This window comes from Hipposideros armiger, unplaced genomic scaffold (assembly GCF_001890085.2).
Source record: "Hipposideros armiger isolate ML-2016 unplaced genomic scaffold, ASM189008v1 scaffold_151, whole genome shotgun sequence".
NCBI classification, from domain to species: domain Eukaryota; kingdom Metazoa; phylum Chordata; class Mammalia; order Chiroptera; family Hipposideridae; genus Hipposideros; species Hipposideros armiger.
The window spans coordinates 2,373,463-2,390,224 of NW_017731501.1; the positions used below are offsets into that span (position 1 = coordinate 2,373,463).

General features: G+C 40.6%; 1 protein-coding gene across 4 annotated transcripts in view; it reads left to right on the forward strand.

Moving 5' to 3' along the window:
• The first annotated feature begins 223 nt into the window (after positions 1-223).
• Positions 224-16,762, forward strand: part of TRMT9B (tRNA methyltransferase 9B (putative)) — a 47,302-nt gene continuing 30,763 nt past the window's right edge. Inside the window, exons 1-2 of one of the 4 annotated variants that reach the window (XM_019651015.1) lie at positions 224-238; positions 1,421-1,570. The gene's annotated coding sequence lies outside the window, so the exon portion shown is untranslated. Of the gene's footprint in view, positions 239-420; positions 691-964; positions 1,571-16,762 lie in introns of those variants that run through there. The other 3 variants (XM_019651014.1, XM_019651013.1, XM_019651016.1) reach the window with 3 other exon arrangements.

A 16,762-nucleotide genomic window follows, 5' to 3' on the forward strand; every position in this document is an offset into this window, starting at 1 on the left:
GAGGTTGAAGATTATCATGCTAAGGACCTGGTAGAAATTAGTTAACCCTACTGTTACAGAAGTAGTGTGTGTGGGGTGAGGAGGGGAGGGGGTAGAGATTCCGTTTCCAATTTTAGGTAGAACCTTCTAACCTAAGTTCCATCCCTCGTTATAGAGGATACCTTGATGGGGCTAGTTTTGCAAAACTCTTAACAGATTTAAGCATCCTTTTTTAGTGGAAAGATCTGGAGAGTCTAAGGTAAGTAGTGGCACCTTGGAGTTAACCGCTTTGATGTTCGGTTATCCCGTATACCTAATGGGGACATTGAAGTAGGTGGTTGCAAGGATCAAATGGGGAAAGACGCGCTAAAGCGTCACGTTGTTGTTACCCCAGGTACTACGTTGCTGCACTCCGGGCGGGCCAGGTGTACTCGCCTTGACGTAGGACCGGCCACGCCGGGAGGTACAGACAGATGCGCGCCAGGAGGAGGCAGGAAGGTCACCCCATCCCGCGGCAGAGCCTCACTTCCCGGGCATGTTTGGGCGGGGCGTTCTAGCTGACTAAGCAGGGAGGCGACACTCCCCGGGATTCCGCTCCATGCCCACCGCTCCAAGCCCGCAACCCCTCCGAGGCGGTCCGCCCTCCTGGCCCGAAGGCGCTGCGGGCCTAGATTCCCGGACTGCCCGAGCCCTTGTGCCGCCTCCGGAGAGGTGAGGGCGGGTCGGGGAGGCGGGGATGGAAATGGGGGGCAGAGAACCGCGTTCCCTGGGCTGTGGGCGGTCGCCTGGCTGCTCTCGCGGCGGCCACCCGAAGGCCCCTGAGCCCCAAGAGCAACGCTTCTAGCGCGGGGTGTGCCCTGAGAAGGGCGGGCGAAGCCGGATCGGGCCCCGGCGGGAGGAGGAGCTTGCAGAGCGGTGGCCAGAGAGGCCTCCGGGGGCTTCCGGGGGCCTGGCTGTAACTTCTCTTTGGAAACCCGGACACGCTCGCTCCCACTCGGGCACGCGCGTCCCCGGCTCCCGGCTCCCCGCCCCCCACCCACCCCCCAGCGCGCGCTCTCCGTCTATTTTTTTCCTATTGCTTTCATGCTCACACTCTAAAATAGGTCAAGGGGTGGAAGTTACACCTGGTACAGCCCTCGACTCTGATGCAAAAGCAGTTTTTTTTTTCTCCCCGGATCCGGGAGAGCATTGCAACTATTCAGTTTGGTGGAGCTTCCCGCCCCCATACCGTGCAGAAAGCGCAATGACCGTGGCTCTAACAATGGTCTGCAGAGGGGAGTGGCGGGAAGCCTCTTACACAGCCTAGTTCTGCGGGCTCTGCGCCTGCCCTCCCTCCGAGGACAGGGAGGAGAGGGCGCGACAGGTCGCTTTGCGAGCGCGCGTGCCTGCAACTGGGGTCTGACCGCCTGGGTGAGTTTCTGTGTTTCCTCTGTCGTTCCAGTCACCGAGGGTAACCTGTTTACCTTGAAAACTTAGATGTGATCAAAACAGGCGAGCCGGCCATGCAGTAAGGGGACTGCAGAATGTGCTTCAGTGTATACCGGATAAATCAGAACTGCGAGCTGCTGAGGACGTGTTTAGCGTCTTAAAGGTGAAAATGAATTTGTGTTTTCATGGAGTACATATACAAATATCTTTGCCTTTAGAAGCTATCGTTTGGGAATGGATTTTTAACTAGCAGGAGGCGTGAACTAAGATAACTTGAAGCCAGAAGTTTGTCAGAATATTTGTTTAGTTGATATGAAAGAACTTACTGAAATAGTCAAAGCGTATGACAAAAATACAGTTTAAGAAGGAATATGAAAATGGGATGATAGGATTTGTATAATGTTTGCTATCTGTATGGGGTTGGTTTTTTGTTTTTAATATTATCTGGGTTCTTTGTGATAAATGTTATACGCATACCATGCTGTATGTAGGAAGGGGGTAAGGTTGTGAACATCAACGCACCAAGATGTATATATCAGTCGGTATGCATGCATTTAAATGTTCATGGGACATTTTGTGTGGGCAAAGGGCCAGAATACATCTGTTTCGTTTTGAAGTTAAGGTTATTGGCAATATTACAGGTAACGATTGACATTTAACCCCTCGTTTCAGCGGCTTAAAAGTACTATTATCCAGGTGGCTAATGAGCCTATTGAATCCTTGAACGTTGCTGGCTAATAAATGGTTAATTTCTTTTGAAGTTAAAGAAGGGAGAATTGTAGGTTTTTCTGCCCTTGACACCTGGTTTACAATGCAGTGTAAAGGACTCTGCCTTGGTGAGGGAGGCTTTAGAGTAGCTCACGGGGGAGAATTACTTGAGAAGAATGAAAGCAACACCCACATGGCCATGGATTACGCATAACTTCCTCTAAAGGAGACGTTGGCAAGTTGGAAAGTATCTCTTCACTAACGAAACTGCTCCAGAGAGCTGCTGCTTTATGAATGCATTTGGTCAGATTTGAGAAGAGTACTCTCTATAGACTCTTCTCTTAATTCAAAAGAAATTCTATTTCTAGAAAGATTCAATTACTGTAATGATGTTCTTTGGAAATAATTTGTCCTCTTGTGTGTGTGTCTTAGCATAGCTAAAGCACCAAGGCAGTTCAAAGGTTTTAATAAAATTTCACTTGTCGGAGGGATGTGAAATTGAAAATGCTGTCTGCATGGTTAACTCTGCTTTAAAATGGAGGGGCAGGAAAGCTGTCCCAATCAATCTTAAATGTCTGATTATGTATATCACCTAAAGCCAAACCTTACTGGGGATTAACAGGACTGTAAAGGTATTAATATTTAGAGTATTTCTGATAGGTGGATATGTGAATACTTATGTATTTCACTTGTAAAGAATTCATCTGCACCTTTTAGAGAGCTAGTTTCCAAAATCTGAAACACATTATGATGAGGACTCTATCACTGCTTTGAAGAAGAGACAAAGTGCAGGGCAAGCTTGGCAATATACAGGATCTTAATGTTGAGAAAAAATGCAACTAAATCCTGTGTTTACTGCATTTGCTATTCCAAACTGCGTTTTAAATAGGAATTGAGTGAAGCACTCATTGTAATTTAGCCCTTGGTATAATGCATTGTTGAGATGAGGCTGTCCACACTTGTTTGTTTGCGCAGGCTTGTGTTTTTACTCGTAAATTAGGAAGTGTTCTGAGAAGAGTGGCATGAAAGTATGAAGATACTGGGGAATTATTTAAGGACAGACTGAAGGAACGAAATGTCGAGCCTGATTCTAGCATAGTTTTGTCCCTGGTAGAGCTGAAAGTATAGAGGTGCTAAATGACCAGTTGACTGTCTTTCAGCTTTTGTGATTCTCTTCTCTTGGTGTCATAAGAGAAAACATAGCCTAGACCTCTGGCTAACAGGTCTTCGAAATGACTTGACATCATTCACTTTGGGTGCTTACTTCCCACCCAGAGAAGTGTCTGATCATGTGAGAGAAGGAATTTAGAGTTTGTACTCCATCGCCTGGAGTGAATCCCAACTCTGAGCCATTTTCTAGTCCATGAAATGGGGAGAATGATACTTCCTAAGGTGGTTGTGAGGAGCAAATGGAAAAATTGGTATAAAATGCTGACTACGCTGTCGGCACATTATAAGCAGTCTTGTAAGAAGGAGAAACTTCTCGACTTAAGTATTATTATCTCAAGGGGACTTCAGAGGTTGCTGCATAATTGACGCTAAATGGGTCATTCCCCTGTCCTGGTATATTTATTATGCTCCTATAGTGTACAGCATAGTATACACACTGGACTCTTAGTTGTCAGTGTCCTTTGGGAATTAGAGGCTCACACTGTTAAACTTGCATCCCCTCCACCTTAGAAAGGCTTTTGGTTAAAGAAGCTACCTGTGGTGTCTTTGGAATTAATGATGAGATAGTAGGGGGAGGGAGGAGATGACCAATCGAAATTCTAAATTCGAATTTAAACATTTAATTAACTAGTTTCTGTTAATGCCGTGAGAAGTCTGGCCCTCATAAAATGCTAATAATGCCTCATTTTCCCATAGACAGTTAGAAAAGGTAGAGAGCATCCATTGTTATTTAGAAATTGAGTATTTGGTCTTTGGAGATGAAGCAGCAATAATATTCATTGCGTTTTTCAATCATTCAGCATTGCCAAGGCACCCAAGGCACCATACTAAGCCTTCGGGATGCAATAGCAAGACAAACAGACCTGACTCCGCATGAAACACAGGTCTGCTAGTAATACATAGGTGAGCCTATAATTATAACTGTACTATGTATTATGCAGGAAAATGTCACAGGGAGAAACGGGGAATTTGACCGATGGGGAGGGAGGTGAGGAATGCTTGAGGTTGTGATGTTAGATCCTTGGGGAAGGAAAAGCATTTAATGCCAAGTGAACAGCACCTGTAGACTCTGCATATGCTGAGCGTGTGTGCTGATGGGGAGGCCTGTGGAGAGAACAGTATTTTGAAGAAGGGAGCAGTGTGTGCATGGGGCTGGAGCAGTAGGCCTGGGCTGTGACACACATGTTCTTTTATTTTATGTTAAGGATTGTAGTGTCAGTTGAACTCTTAATTCCTTTGTGTGAACATCTTACCTTGGGCTTTTTGTCAGACTACTCTATTGAATTATAAAAAGGATATTTATAATCATGTTTTTTAGCTGATCAGAACTTAAACCAGTATTTACCATAATTGACTAGTTTGTCAGCTCTTTGCATTACTAATTGCCTGAATTTAAAACCATTTGGATTAATTTCCTTTTTTTTAACCTGACATTTTTATTTAAATACATATTATATATATATATTTATGTACACATATACATATATACACATATATACATATACATATACATACATATATATATGTATGTATATATATATATATGTATATATATATATATATATATATATATATATATATACTATCTATAGCATAGCTGGAAATACACAAAGTAAGTATATTTATCCAGTTTGACTCAGTGTGTCTATTCCAGAGCCATAGGGACTGATTCACTTCCCAAGTCTGTAGTTGAGAACCCCTGAGCCCAGCTCTGTGAAGCTATGACATAGGCCCTGCAGGGCAGAGATCACCTTGGTGGATTGCTCTCTGGGAACATCCAGGCAAGGTCATGTGAGGAGTTTGGTGTATGATCTTGTTCACCATATGTGTGGTTTTATTCACTTCGTTATTCCCTGTTCCCTTCTCACTTCCCTTCTTTTTCCTTTCTTTCTCCCCTCTTTGTCATTTTTTTTCTTTGATGTATTTTTTTTCTCTTTCTCTCCAGGGGTCCCCATGATTACTTTTCAACCTTTATAATTATGCTTTGGCCTCAACCCCAGGCCCTAAAGAGTGTTGGCCCGGTTTGGGGCAGTTCTGGATAATAGGGCCTTTTGAGGTTCTCCCCAGGAATTACCTGCTGTTTTGTGCATTGAATACTCTCATCTCTCCCTTCGCTTTCTTGTGTCAGTTAGGTTGTTGATAACAGAAACTATCCAGCTACTTTAAGCAGGAAGGGGCTTAATAGGGAAATTAGGTGCTCACAAGAAGGTTGGAAGGGAAGGTTGCAACCTAAAGAAGAGGAGAGGACCTAGGCTGAGCTCAAGGGATGATGCACAGACAGGATGTTGATCCAGCCTCCAGGGTTGCCGCCATCATTTACCACAGTATGGAAGATGGGAATCAGAGCTATCACCGGAGCTGCTGACATCAAGAGCACACTGTTTGAGCTGTGTTCCAGTGATCAGAGGAGCTGCTGCAAAGTGCCTCTTCCTCCAAGGAAGCTAATGACTGAACACTGCTACCAATAACAAAAACAAGCTAGCAAACATCTTCCTTAGATACCCACCACCTCACTTCTCATCCACGTCACTTCACTGGTAGAATCTAATCTGTGCCCAGAATCCTAGCTGCAAGGGAGTCTGAGAAATGTAGTTTATAGCTTTCCAGCTTCAGAGCTCAAGGAATGCATAGTTTAAGGGGACTGGAATGAATGTTAAGTGATACCCCATCATGTCTAGCACTTAACTAGAGACTAAGCTAGAATATTGCATTCAAAGAGGTAGATGATATATTGTAAGAATCAAAAAAAGATCCAGTTGCTAACCAATTTCCATTTCAAATAAATATTATAGTCATTACAGTTGAAATTGCTGGAAAAGGCATCAAGCAAATAAATAACTAAAAATTACCAAGTGCCTGCCTCTGCATATTGTTCTATTTGAATGTGAAATATTCCTTCATATCAGCTTAATAATCAAGGTAAAATAGCAGGAAAGTGAATTTTTAAAAAGTCCTCCCCACCAGACTTCCAGATAGCCTACCTGTTTGATGAATTGCAATACAAAAGAAGAGCTCAGCAGAGTCTGATCAGAAAAATAATAACCCCTGGTAGACTAGTTCTTTCATTTGATGAATTATCTATGCATCTGTGTTTCTACCAAGTCTTTTTTGTTCTATATTTTCAAGGTGCTTTTTAAAAGGATTATAGATAGAAATGACCTGTTAATTCGAGATTAAATTAGGAGCATGTTTGAATTCACTCTAATCACTTATTTTATACTCTGGCGCTGGTCAGATTCTGTTTTTGCAAACTATTGAAGTAGACATGATTGAATCTCTACTGTTGCTAAGTAATCAATTATCGTTTATTTGCACGCAGAAATTACATTAGCACATCTAGAAATTAGTCTTGATTATTGAATGAAATCATTTTATATTTGTCCCTGATATTTAGAGCTGGAAAATAAGAGAAGAGCAGCTGAAACAAATGGACTTACTAAGTGAATTTGTCAGTCTTTTACATATATATATATTTTTTTTAATTGATTTTTATATCTCCAAAGATAAGATTCATTCAAATATCTTCTTTGGTAGGTAATGAAAGCATTTAAATGCAGAATTACATTTAATACATTTAATTTAATTAACACATTAATAGTGGGTAAACACTATAATATGAGTATGTTCTTTTGGGTCCAGTGGTGACACTAAGAGTTTAGCCACCAAAAATAAACACATCAAATTAAAAACAGTCCTCTTGCTCTGTAAATGCAGCCTCAAGACAAATCTACTGTTTTCTAACTTGAGCCCCCTAAAACCCACCTATATAGTGTATTCTTAGGGGGAAACTGCTTGAATCTAGCATTGTATTATTTGATTAATTGTAAGGGAAAATAAGTAGTGTTAATCTTTCTATGTTATACTAACATACTAATGACCTCTCTAATTCCAGCTTCTCTCCCCTTCCTGGCCCAGTTTTCTCTTTCACTCATATTCAAATAAACATTCAGGAGAAAAACCTGGACTTTCTTCTTGGATCATAAGAGTGATGAATTCTTGTGTGCAGCTATATGGAACTTAGTGGAAGATTAAGTTGTAGGACCCAGCTCCTTTTATGGATTGAAAATCAAAATGATCTTTTGATTTGCCAAGTGTATTATGAATTATTGGGTTGTCAGAAAAGTCATGACATATGTTTTTCGTTGCAAAAATGTGTCATGACTTTTCCGACAAGCCAACGGAAGAATCTCTAGTATTATGAACTAGAAGAACATCTGAAATTGCTCCCTGGTTAGATCATTGATATGTCAAGTTGAAGTGAGGAGGTAGGTAGAGACAGGATGAGTGTTTGGTATAATTTTTGAAAGCAAAATTTGAGGAGAACCAAGCAAGACTAGTATTTGAACATCATTGAATGATTTGTTCATATCACCGACTCAAGAAGTGGATATTAACAACCTCCGTTGTACTGGGATGGTGCCAAGGTGCTAAAGATATATATGGCTCTGCCCTTAAGAGGCTGATAGTCTGGGGATGTAGCAGTAAAAGGTTATGGTAGCATGGGGCTTTCATCATGAGTATGGAGAACAATGGCTTTTTCAGCAACAGTGGTGTGTTCTTCCACGGTGAGGTAAAAGGTGGAGTTAGTTGAAACATAAACATATTTCTGACTTCAAGGTACATCTGATATTTTAGGCAATGACAAAAAGGCAGCTAAGAGAAGCTAAAATTGGTAACTAAGACTATGTCTTTTATCTGTTCCTTTTATTCCAAAGAAATAGTTGCTTGTGAGCTTGTCGAAAGCCAGAGGGTTTGTGTTTAAAGGAATAATGAGTTTGTCAGAAAAGAGGACTGCTTTAAGTCAATGTTCAGAAAGGAATCAGTAATCTTTAAAAAATGTTAAGGGTGGCAGCAAGGACAGGGGGACCTCAATCCGACTGAGGGACTTCAATTTTATGGCCACAAGAAATTGAATTCAGTTCCAAGAATGAAGGTTTGGAAGCACATTTTCCCTCAGAGCTTCTAAATGACAGCTCAGCCTGGGCGATGTCTTGGTTTAAGCCTTGTCATACCCTAAGCAGAAACCCCAGCCAAATTTCTGACCTACAGAATTGTGAGCTAATAAAGGCATGTTGTTTTAAGTTAAAAAAAAAAATCTGACTCATAACATTCTATATGACACTGAGTTTATAATTAGAGTAATTTGAGAAAATGCAGGCACATTCTGAACGTTAAGACATTTGCAAATGCAGATGGCAATGCAATGATTTTTGCAATTATGGAATACATCTAGGGTGACCATGTGACTTATTGTTCAATCTGGGACACTTTGAGAGTGAGAAGGACCCTACTAATGATTGCCTGGGAAAAGAAGCAGAAATGGGGACTGCCCCAGCAAACCAGGACTTAGAGTCACCTAAGATGAAGGTGCTAGTTGTGTAGCATTATTGCATTAACTGCAATATTGAGTTTTTAAAAATTGTAGTAAGATACACATAACATAAAACTTACTATTTTAACCACTTGAAGTGTACAGGTCAGTGGCATTAAGTACATTCAGATTGCTGTGCAACCATCACCACCATCCAAATCCAGAACTTTTATCATCTTACAAAGCTGAAACTGTACCTATTCAATAATAACTACCCTTTTACTTCTCCCCCACTCTGCTCCTGGCAACCACCATTCTGCTTCTTGTCTCTATGCATTTGACTACTTTAGGTACCTTATATTAGTAGAATCAAACAGTATGTTCTTTTGTGACTGACTTATTTCACTTAGTATAATGTCTTCAAGGTTCATCCATGTTGTAGCATGTGTCAGAATTTCCTTTCTTTTTAAGTCTGAATATTATTTCACTGTATGTACGAGTATATACCATATTTTGTTCATCCATTCATTCATTGATGAATATGAGCTGCTGCTGCTGCTTTTGGCAATTATGAATAATGCTGCTATGAACATGGGTGTGCAAATATCTCTACGAGCCCTCGCTTTCAATTCTTTTGGGTATATACTCACAATGTTGATTTTCAAATGAAGAAACTAAAAATGGAGGGAAAAAAGAACATTCTTTTTCCTCCACAGGAGCTTTCTGGTTGTATGCGTAATTCCTCAGCACAGTATTCTGTCACACTGGAGTCCAGCTATGCCTCTGCAGAATTCATCAGAAAAGGCAGCTGTTTCAGATACTCTAAATAAATTGCCTCCTGAAAAACACTCTCAGGGTCTCAAATTCCATCCCCACACAAGAAAAGAAGCTAGTTTTTCGGTCAGCAAGCACCATGATGCATTAACCACAGATGTTTCTAAGTGAAGAGGGCTGGCATCTAAAACGTCAGAATCAGAGTCAAGTGCATGGCTGAAGCAACACAAAGAACTAGGAGATCAACATGAGATGAACAACGGAATGCTCCCTGTGACTGAGAGCATCTTTGTAACACAGGGGACTGATCATGAGCTTCCTGGAAACAGGCAACGGAACCAATAACCATCTGATGATTTAGAAGCTGAGATGAAAGGAGACAGGCTACATCAGAATGTAGACATTTCAGATACAGAGAAAAATATTCTTCCTTTGGCTGTGGAAGTAGATATCAGAATGTCAATGTCAAGAACATTAGTGCATCTGATCTCAATTTAGGTAACCTCTTTATGGAAATAGAAACATAAAAATATAACTATTCGTCTGAAATTTTAAGTAATTTTATTTCCACTGGGGACTTATAGTCCTGGGAAGTAGTGTTGACATGTCTGGGACAAATAAGGAATTGCCACATTTACTGGATGGGCATTGCTTCCTCTCTTAAAGTCTCTATGGCAGATGTCAACCCTCTGTAGAGTCAACAGAGGAAACTCACTTATCTATAACAGCAATCTTTAAGGAACTTGATAAACGTTTGGTCATTAGTAATAACCAAGTTGCAGAAAATACATTGCAGAATTATCTGCCCATCAGAAATGGTAGCTGAGAATCAAACAGGTATTAAGGAGCTTTGAGAAAAATGGGCCCAAAGTGAATATCTTATGGTTTCCCAGAATGAATAGTATCCACAAATCTGCTGTCATCAGACTGCACCTATTGATGAAGACTGAAAAATTAACAGGCAGGTCCATATGAAAACCTGCACATGGATGTTTTAGCAGCTTTATTCATAATTACCCAAAATTGGAAATAACCAAGATGTCCACCAGTAGGTGAATGGATAGACAAACCACGGTATTTCCATACAATGGAATATTTTTCAGTGATGAAAAGATCTATCAAGCCACAAAAAGACATGGAGGAACCTTAATGCATATTGCTAAGGGAAAGAAACCAGTCTGAAAAAGTTAAATTCTGTCTGATTCCAACTATATGACATTCTGAAAAGGCAAAACTATAGAGACAATAAAAAGATCAGTGGTTGCCAGGGGTTTTTTGGGTGTGTGGGGAGGTGAGGGTGGGGGAAATGAGTAAGTAGAATGTGGAATTTTTAGGGCAGTGAAACTTCTGTGATACTGTGATTGTGATACATGACATGCATTTGGCAAAACCCATAGAACTGTAATATACAAAAAGGGAACCCCAACATAGATGACGGGAGTTTGTTAATAATAATGTATCAATATTGGTTCATCAGTTGTAACCAGTGTTCCATGGTAATGCAAGATGTTAATTAAAAATTACTTTAAAAATATATATATATTAATATAATATATATATTAAAATTGACAGGCCCTTAACCTGGTGCTAGATAGAAGATGCAGAAAATGTTAACTTAAGGAGTCTAGGCGATGGCATGTCAGTTGGTAGGAAACAGAGCTCCATGTCAAGGAAATTAATAAATGAGAGCAGTACTGCCGTTCTAGTTCCAGTTGAAAACATCTAATGTGCTACACTGCCCCTGAGGTGCAGAAATTCCCCCCTGCTCTTATCAGGTGAGGAAGATGCACCCAATCAGGCCTCTGAGCAGACGACATAGTTGCTTGCCACCCAGTTCCATCTTGGTTTAGGACTTGGGTCAGGGCCCAGAGAACCCCCTGACAGCCAGGCCTGAAACCAGAGAAAATGCAGACCTGAAGCTGCAAGGCCATCTGTCATCAGGGCCCTGCAAGCTCCTGCCATTAATTTTCCCTACTGCAGACACTGGTGAGATTCTCCATGCAGGAAGCTCTTGAGGCTTTGCATCGAGATGGCGGAAATGCAGACCTAGTTCTTGCTTTGCTAGCAAAGAATGTTGTAGTTACTACATGACCATGGAAAAGCTATACAGACACCCATGCACACTCATACGTAGGCAGTATTTGCAGAACCTTGCAAGCAGAATGTTGAGCTAGATATTTTAAAAGATGTTTTTCCCCAGCGCAAGTCATTTATGATCTTTTGTCTAATAATTTGCCTATTCTACTTGTTAAAAGTGGGGCCTTTGGAAATGTATTGGCAGTATGTGCACATAGAAGCTTTTTATTCTCATTAAGATGATACATTCTGGCATAAAAATTGATGGTTTTATGTATAGCATACCACTGTAGAATGCTAGTGAATCTTGCAAAAGGAGAAGCTACTAGAAATCCTACCACTTGTGCAGCTAAAAGCAGGTCAACTTAACACGGTGGCTCTCTGTGCTAAGAGGCAAGGTATGCCCTGTCGACTCAATTGTCTGGTTATAAACGTCTGACGACTTAGTTTGGTGCTTTGAATTATTCCCAGTGTGCTGTGTATTCATCCATTCAAACAGGAAGTTGAAGAATAATTGAATAATAAAAAAATAGAGGAAAAACTGTTGCATTATGACATGAAAAAAAAATTTTTTTAAATTAAAGTTTATCGGGATGACAATTGTTAGTAAAGTTAGATGACTGGATAAAGAAAATATGGCATATATACACAATGGAATACTACTCTGCCATAAGAAAAGATGAAATAATGCCATTTGCAACAATATGGAAGGCTCTTGAGATTATTATGCTAAGCGAAATAAGTCAGACAGAAAAAGTCAAGAACCATATGATTTCACTGATATGTGGGATATAAGATGAAAATTTTTATTACGGGTAAATAGTAATCCAAAGCATTTATACAGGTTAGTGAATACTTTGTGCAACAACTACTTTAGATAAAGCTGTGACTGAATAACTCCTGTTTTCCTGGATTTGTTGATTTAAACTAGACTGCATTGTGACATGGCGGACCTTTGGGCTTGTAGAATTAGTGCAGATGGATTCTAGTCCTTAGTCCTCAAGAAACTAATTATAAAGGTTCTTTTTCTTTACTGATTGGTTCTCAACTATTTATAAGTGACACCAATGGCATTAGTTATCACCTACTATGACATAGAGCTTAAACCTCGTTCCACACACAGCTGATATTTTCCTTGGCCTCACCACCTCAGCATGATGCAGCCACCTCCTTCATGCCTTCCTAAACATCGCAAATCCCTCACTCGAGCAGCACACCAGCTGTCTGAGGCTTCTTGCTTACTGGACGGCCAATGGCTTCAGAAAGAGCATATTCTGGTCCAGTTGCTAATGGTCAGTCCGAGAGGTGCCAGCAACATGGCCATCCTGTGGAATTGAGTCGCAGTTTTTCTCAAGAGTAACGTCACTATAAAACCTAGCGATGGAAGCATGTGGCAGGAAAACCTGAGAGACTCGTGAGGTTGAGTGGGGTTGTATAGCAGCCATGCTGCAGTGGTCTGAGAGGAAAATGAAGGAGGGGGAAGTAGGCAAGGCTTATGGACCCCTCTTGAAAAAGGAAGAAGAAAGAAGAGACCAAAGCTTGAAAGCGGAAGCAGGGTCTTGGAATGGCTTGTGTTTGTGTGTGGTTTTCTGTACCTATTGAAGGAGAAGGACGTCTGTATCTTTGCCGGCTGAGGAACAGAGGCAAATGGGAGACTAAAGATGGGAAGGGAGAGGATGGCTAATGCCTAGGAAAGATGAGAACAGAGGTGAAATGCTAGCCTTCGAAAGGACTCTGATAATTCTGAAACAAAAGGGATGTACAAGCTTTGGGGATAGAAGGAGGGAAACTGAAGAAACGTACATTTTTAGGGAAATAGGAGCAGTGTTAGCCTGATAAGGCACTGTTTGTCAATATATTTGTGAATGTCTCAGGCTCTCTGGGGAAACTGAAGCACCCAAAGGAAAACAAAAAGAAAAGGTTAAGCTTTGGGTTTGTATGTATTTGCTCATTTTTGATTCTAGTTTTCTCATGCATGCGCTGTGCAACTTCTCATATTTTAACCGTTTAGGAGGCCATAAAACAAAGACCTGACGATTGAAGTTAAGTATTGATTTTAGTAAGGAAACGCAACTTTGAGAAACTCAAGTCATTATTGTCATAGTTATTACTTTTGTTATTTAAAAACTATTTTTCAAAAATATTGTATTCATCTTTTTTAACATTTCATGTTTCAACATCATTGGAGATGGGGTGCATATTATTGACTTTCTTGGTTAAAGAATTGTGCATATTACAAAATAGATAGTTTCTAAATCAGCCTGGGCTGCCATAACAGGCTGGGTGGCTGAAACAATAGAAATTTATTTTTCTGCAGTTCTGGAGGCCAGAACTGTAGGTGATCAAGGTGCCAGCCCACCTGGTCTCTGGTGAGAGCCCTCTTCCTAGCTTGCAGATGGCCACCTTCTGCAGTGTCCTCACATGACCTTCCCTCTGTGGGCGGGTGGAGACAGAACTCTGCACATTTATCCTGTTGGCTCAGGGCCCCACCCTTATGACTTCGTTTAACCTTAATGACCTCCTTATGGTCCCTGTCTCCAAATACAGCCACACTGGGGATTGGGGCTTCCACATAGGAATTTGGGGGAGAGACACAAACATTCAGCTCACAAAGATGGCATTCCTAGATTCCATTATGTATTGTATTCTTAACAATCTTAATCTTAACAAGCTGTCCCCAAGAAATATTTCCATCTTGCATGGGAGCTTCATGTTAAATCTTTTGTCTTATTTATTTTTTAATTTAGAATCAGAACTCTTTTATTTAACTTGTGGTTTTTTTTTTAAAGTAGATTATGATGAAACCCTGTGAAGGTTAAAAAAATGGTATTTATAGTTTTAAAATAGAAATAATAGACTATGGATCCTTATAAGCTTACCTCCGAAGAAACACACACAGTCATAAAATGGAGTATGAAAACTGAAAATATTAAACTTTCCAAAACAGTCTGGTTTATTCTGGGTGCAGACTTAATAACTCCTGCTGCTAGGAGAAGTACAATTTACTGCCAAAAGAAAGATTAAAATGTCAAGCATATTCTTATCAAATGCAGTGCAAGCTGCCTGCTAATGAGACCATTTTTTCACTTGGTGTATTTCCTACTTCTGTGCAGCTTTCATAATTGTGGTACTAGAATTGAAAGCTCTGTGCATGATGTAAACACTTAAACCCTACCCACATTGGTTTTCATAGGTATTAAGCAGGTGTGGGTTGCTACAGACAATGGAGGGAACTACAAGATCCGAGAGCTCTTAGGAGCTCAGTGTAAATGAAACCGAAGTAGCACTGAAGTGAACACACAGCGAGGAGGTGGTGCCGGGAGCTCTGGTTAAAAGGCAGAAGGCTGACACACAGAGGGCTAATGCCCAGCAACTTAGCAGGAGATCAGGGGGGCAGTAAGCCTTTTTCTGCATCTAGGCCACGATTCAGAACCAAGAAGGCATGAGAGTGGTCAGTACAGATGTTGCCAAACTGGTTTATCCAAAGCTGAGCCCTCTGAGGACCTAAAAGTCTTTTTCTTCATATTTTAGGTAGGACTCCAAAAGATTTAGTTGTCTTGATTTCTTTTAAGCCCCAAACCAACCAAAAGCAACACATTTGAAAGTAGGAGGGGACAGAGTGAGAAGTGACTGCCGATAGCAGGGCAGGGCCGCACAACAGTAAAGAAGTGCAAGAAACCTAGTGTCACTTAGTGTAGATGCGGACACCCTGTTAGGCCCTGGGGAGTGTCGCTGCTCTATAATACTTCGTCATAATTAGACCCTGTGTTATCAATAAAAATGTGTTATTTATAGGCCATGTAGAGAGAGGGTGGTATATATTAGAGAACTTTCCATAAAAGTGGTTAAAATAAATAAAACCTTGGTCCTGAAAAGGATCAGCCTCAGTTATTTCAAATGTTAAAGTATGTGACACAGGTTATTATTAAAATTAGTCTAAATTTTGAGTTCAGTACCTATTTATTTAGTACAGAACTTCTCAGACTGATACAGGAGATGGATGACACACGCTAATACCATCCACCACCCAGATATAAATGTGGTGGGAGCTCAGAGAGCAGCCTGGCTTCCAGGGCATGTGACCGGGGACACATCCCCTGACGATGGGCTGAGCCTGTTTATTCAGGAGCTGGGCACTGCGGGGAGGTGCGTGATGGAGGGCTAAAGGCCCCATTTCCCCAGATCAGAGGAGCAAAAAAATAGAGTTTACAAGGCTTTCTTTACTGTGTTTACATTTTACAGTGTTCCTTCCAATGTTTACATTATGAGATTATTACCCAAAGGCAATTTTACCAGGTAGCATTCATCGTCAGTACCAATCCCCATGGTTAATACTCCTGAGGTATGGGAAGTATGCGTAATAAAATTCTAGGTAGAGTACACAGAAAATTGTACCGGGAAACAGAAATATTCTGTGGGTTTCGTGTTCAAGCACTGCTTAACTCGAGGGTCCAGGGGAAATCATTTCCTGTATTTGTGTTCTCTCTGAAATGATCATCTAAACATAATTACAATGCCCTGGAATCTTTGATCATTTAAACTAAATATTAGCACAGGTAAAAAAAAAATCATCCAAGGTTTTAGGATGTGTCCGATAATGGGACTAGACAGTGGCCGAGCTATTGGGTTGTCAGAAAAGTCATGATGTATTTTTTCTATGTTTTTCGTTGCAAAAATGTGTCATGACTTTTCCGACAACCCAATAGAACTTGACCTCAGGAACTTAGGCCTTCCAAGTCATATTGTTAACTCCTGCACCACCCTAGCACTTCCACACAAAGACAACCTCATCAGACCACAGTGAAGTCAGAGACGATGACAGTGATGATTTGCTCGCTCTGGAGGTGTTTCTTGGGATAGAGTTGACATTAAAATGACTTTTTCCTGTTAGCATTTGGCCAACTCAGGCTCTCTCCATTTAGATTATTTTTAGCTTTTCTCCATAAATGCTCTATACCTAAGTGAATCCTTTTTAATTAAAGTGGCTCTTTAACATTGGTAATGTCTAGTGAAGGCAAAGCCTCCTGAGTTTTCAGTTTTCTCATTAAATTAAGTATGGGAATGGTCACTTCCATAGTAGAATTACAATCATTAGAATTACATTCTAATCCACTTAGAATGCCAGAAGAGCATTAAATGTATCCTCAGAATATTGTCTTTGTACCGTACAGTGATTGTCAATATGAAAGTAGTCTCTAGGACTAAGCTATTAACAAATTTTGAATTTGTTTTGAAACATTATTACACATTTGATTTTGCCATTGTCACTTCACAGGCCGAAAGACCTTGTAATACAGCATCTAAAAAAAGACAATG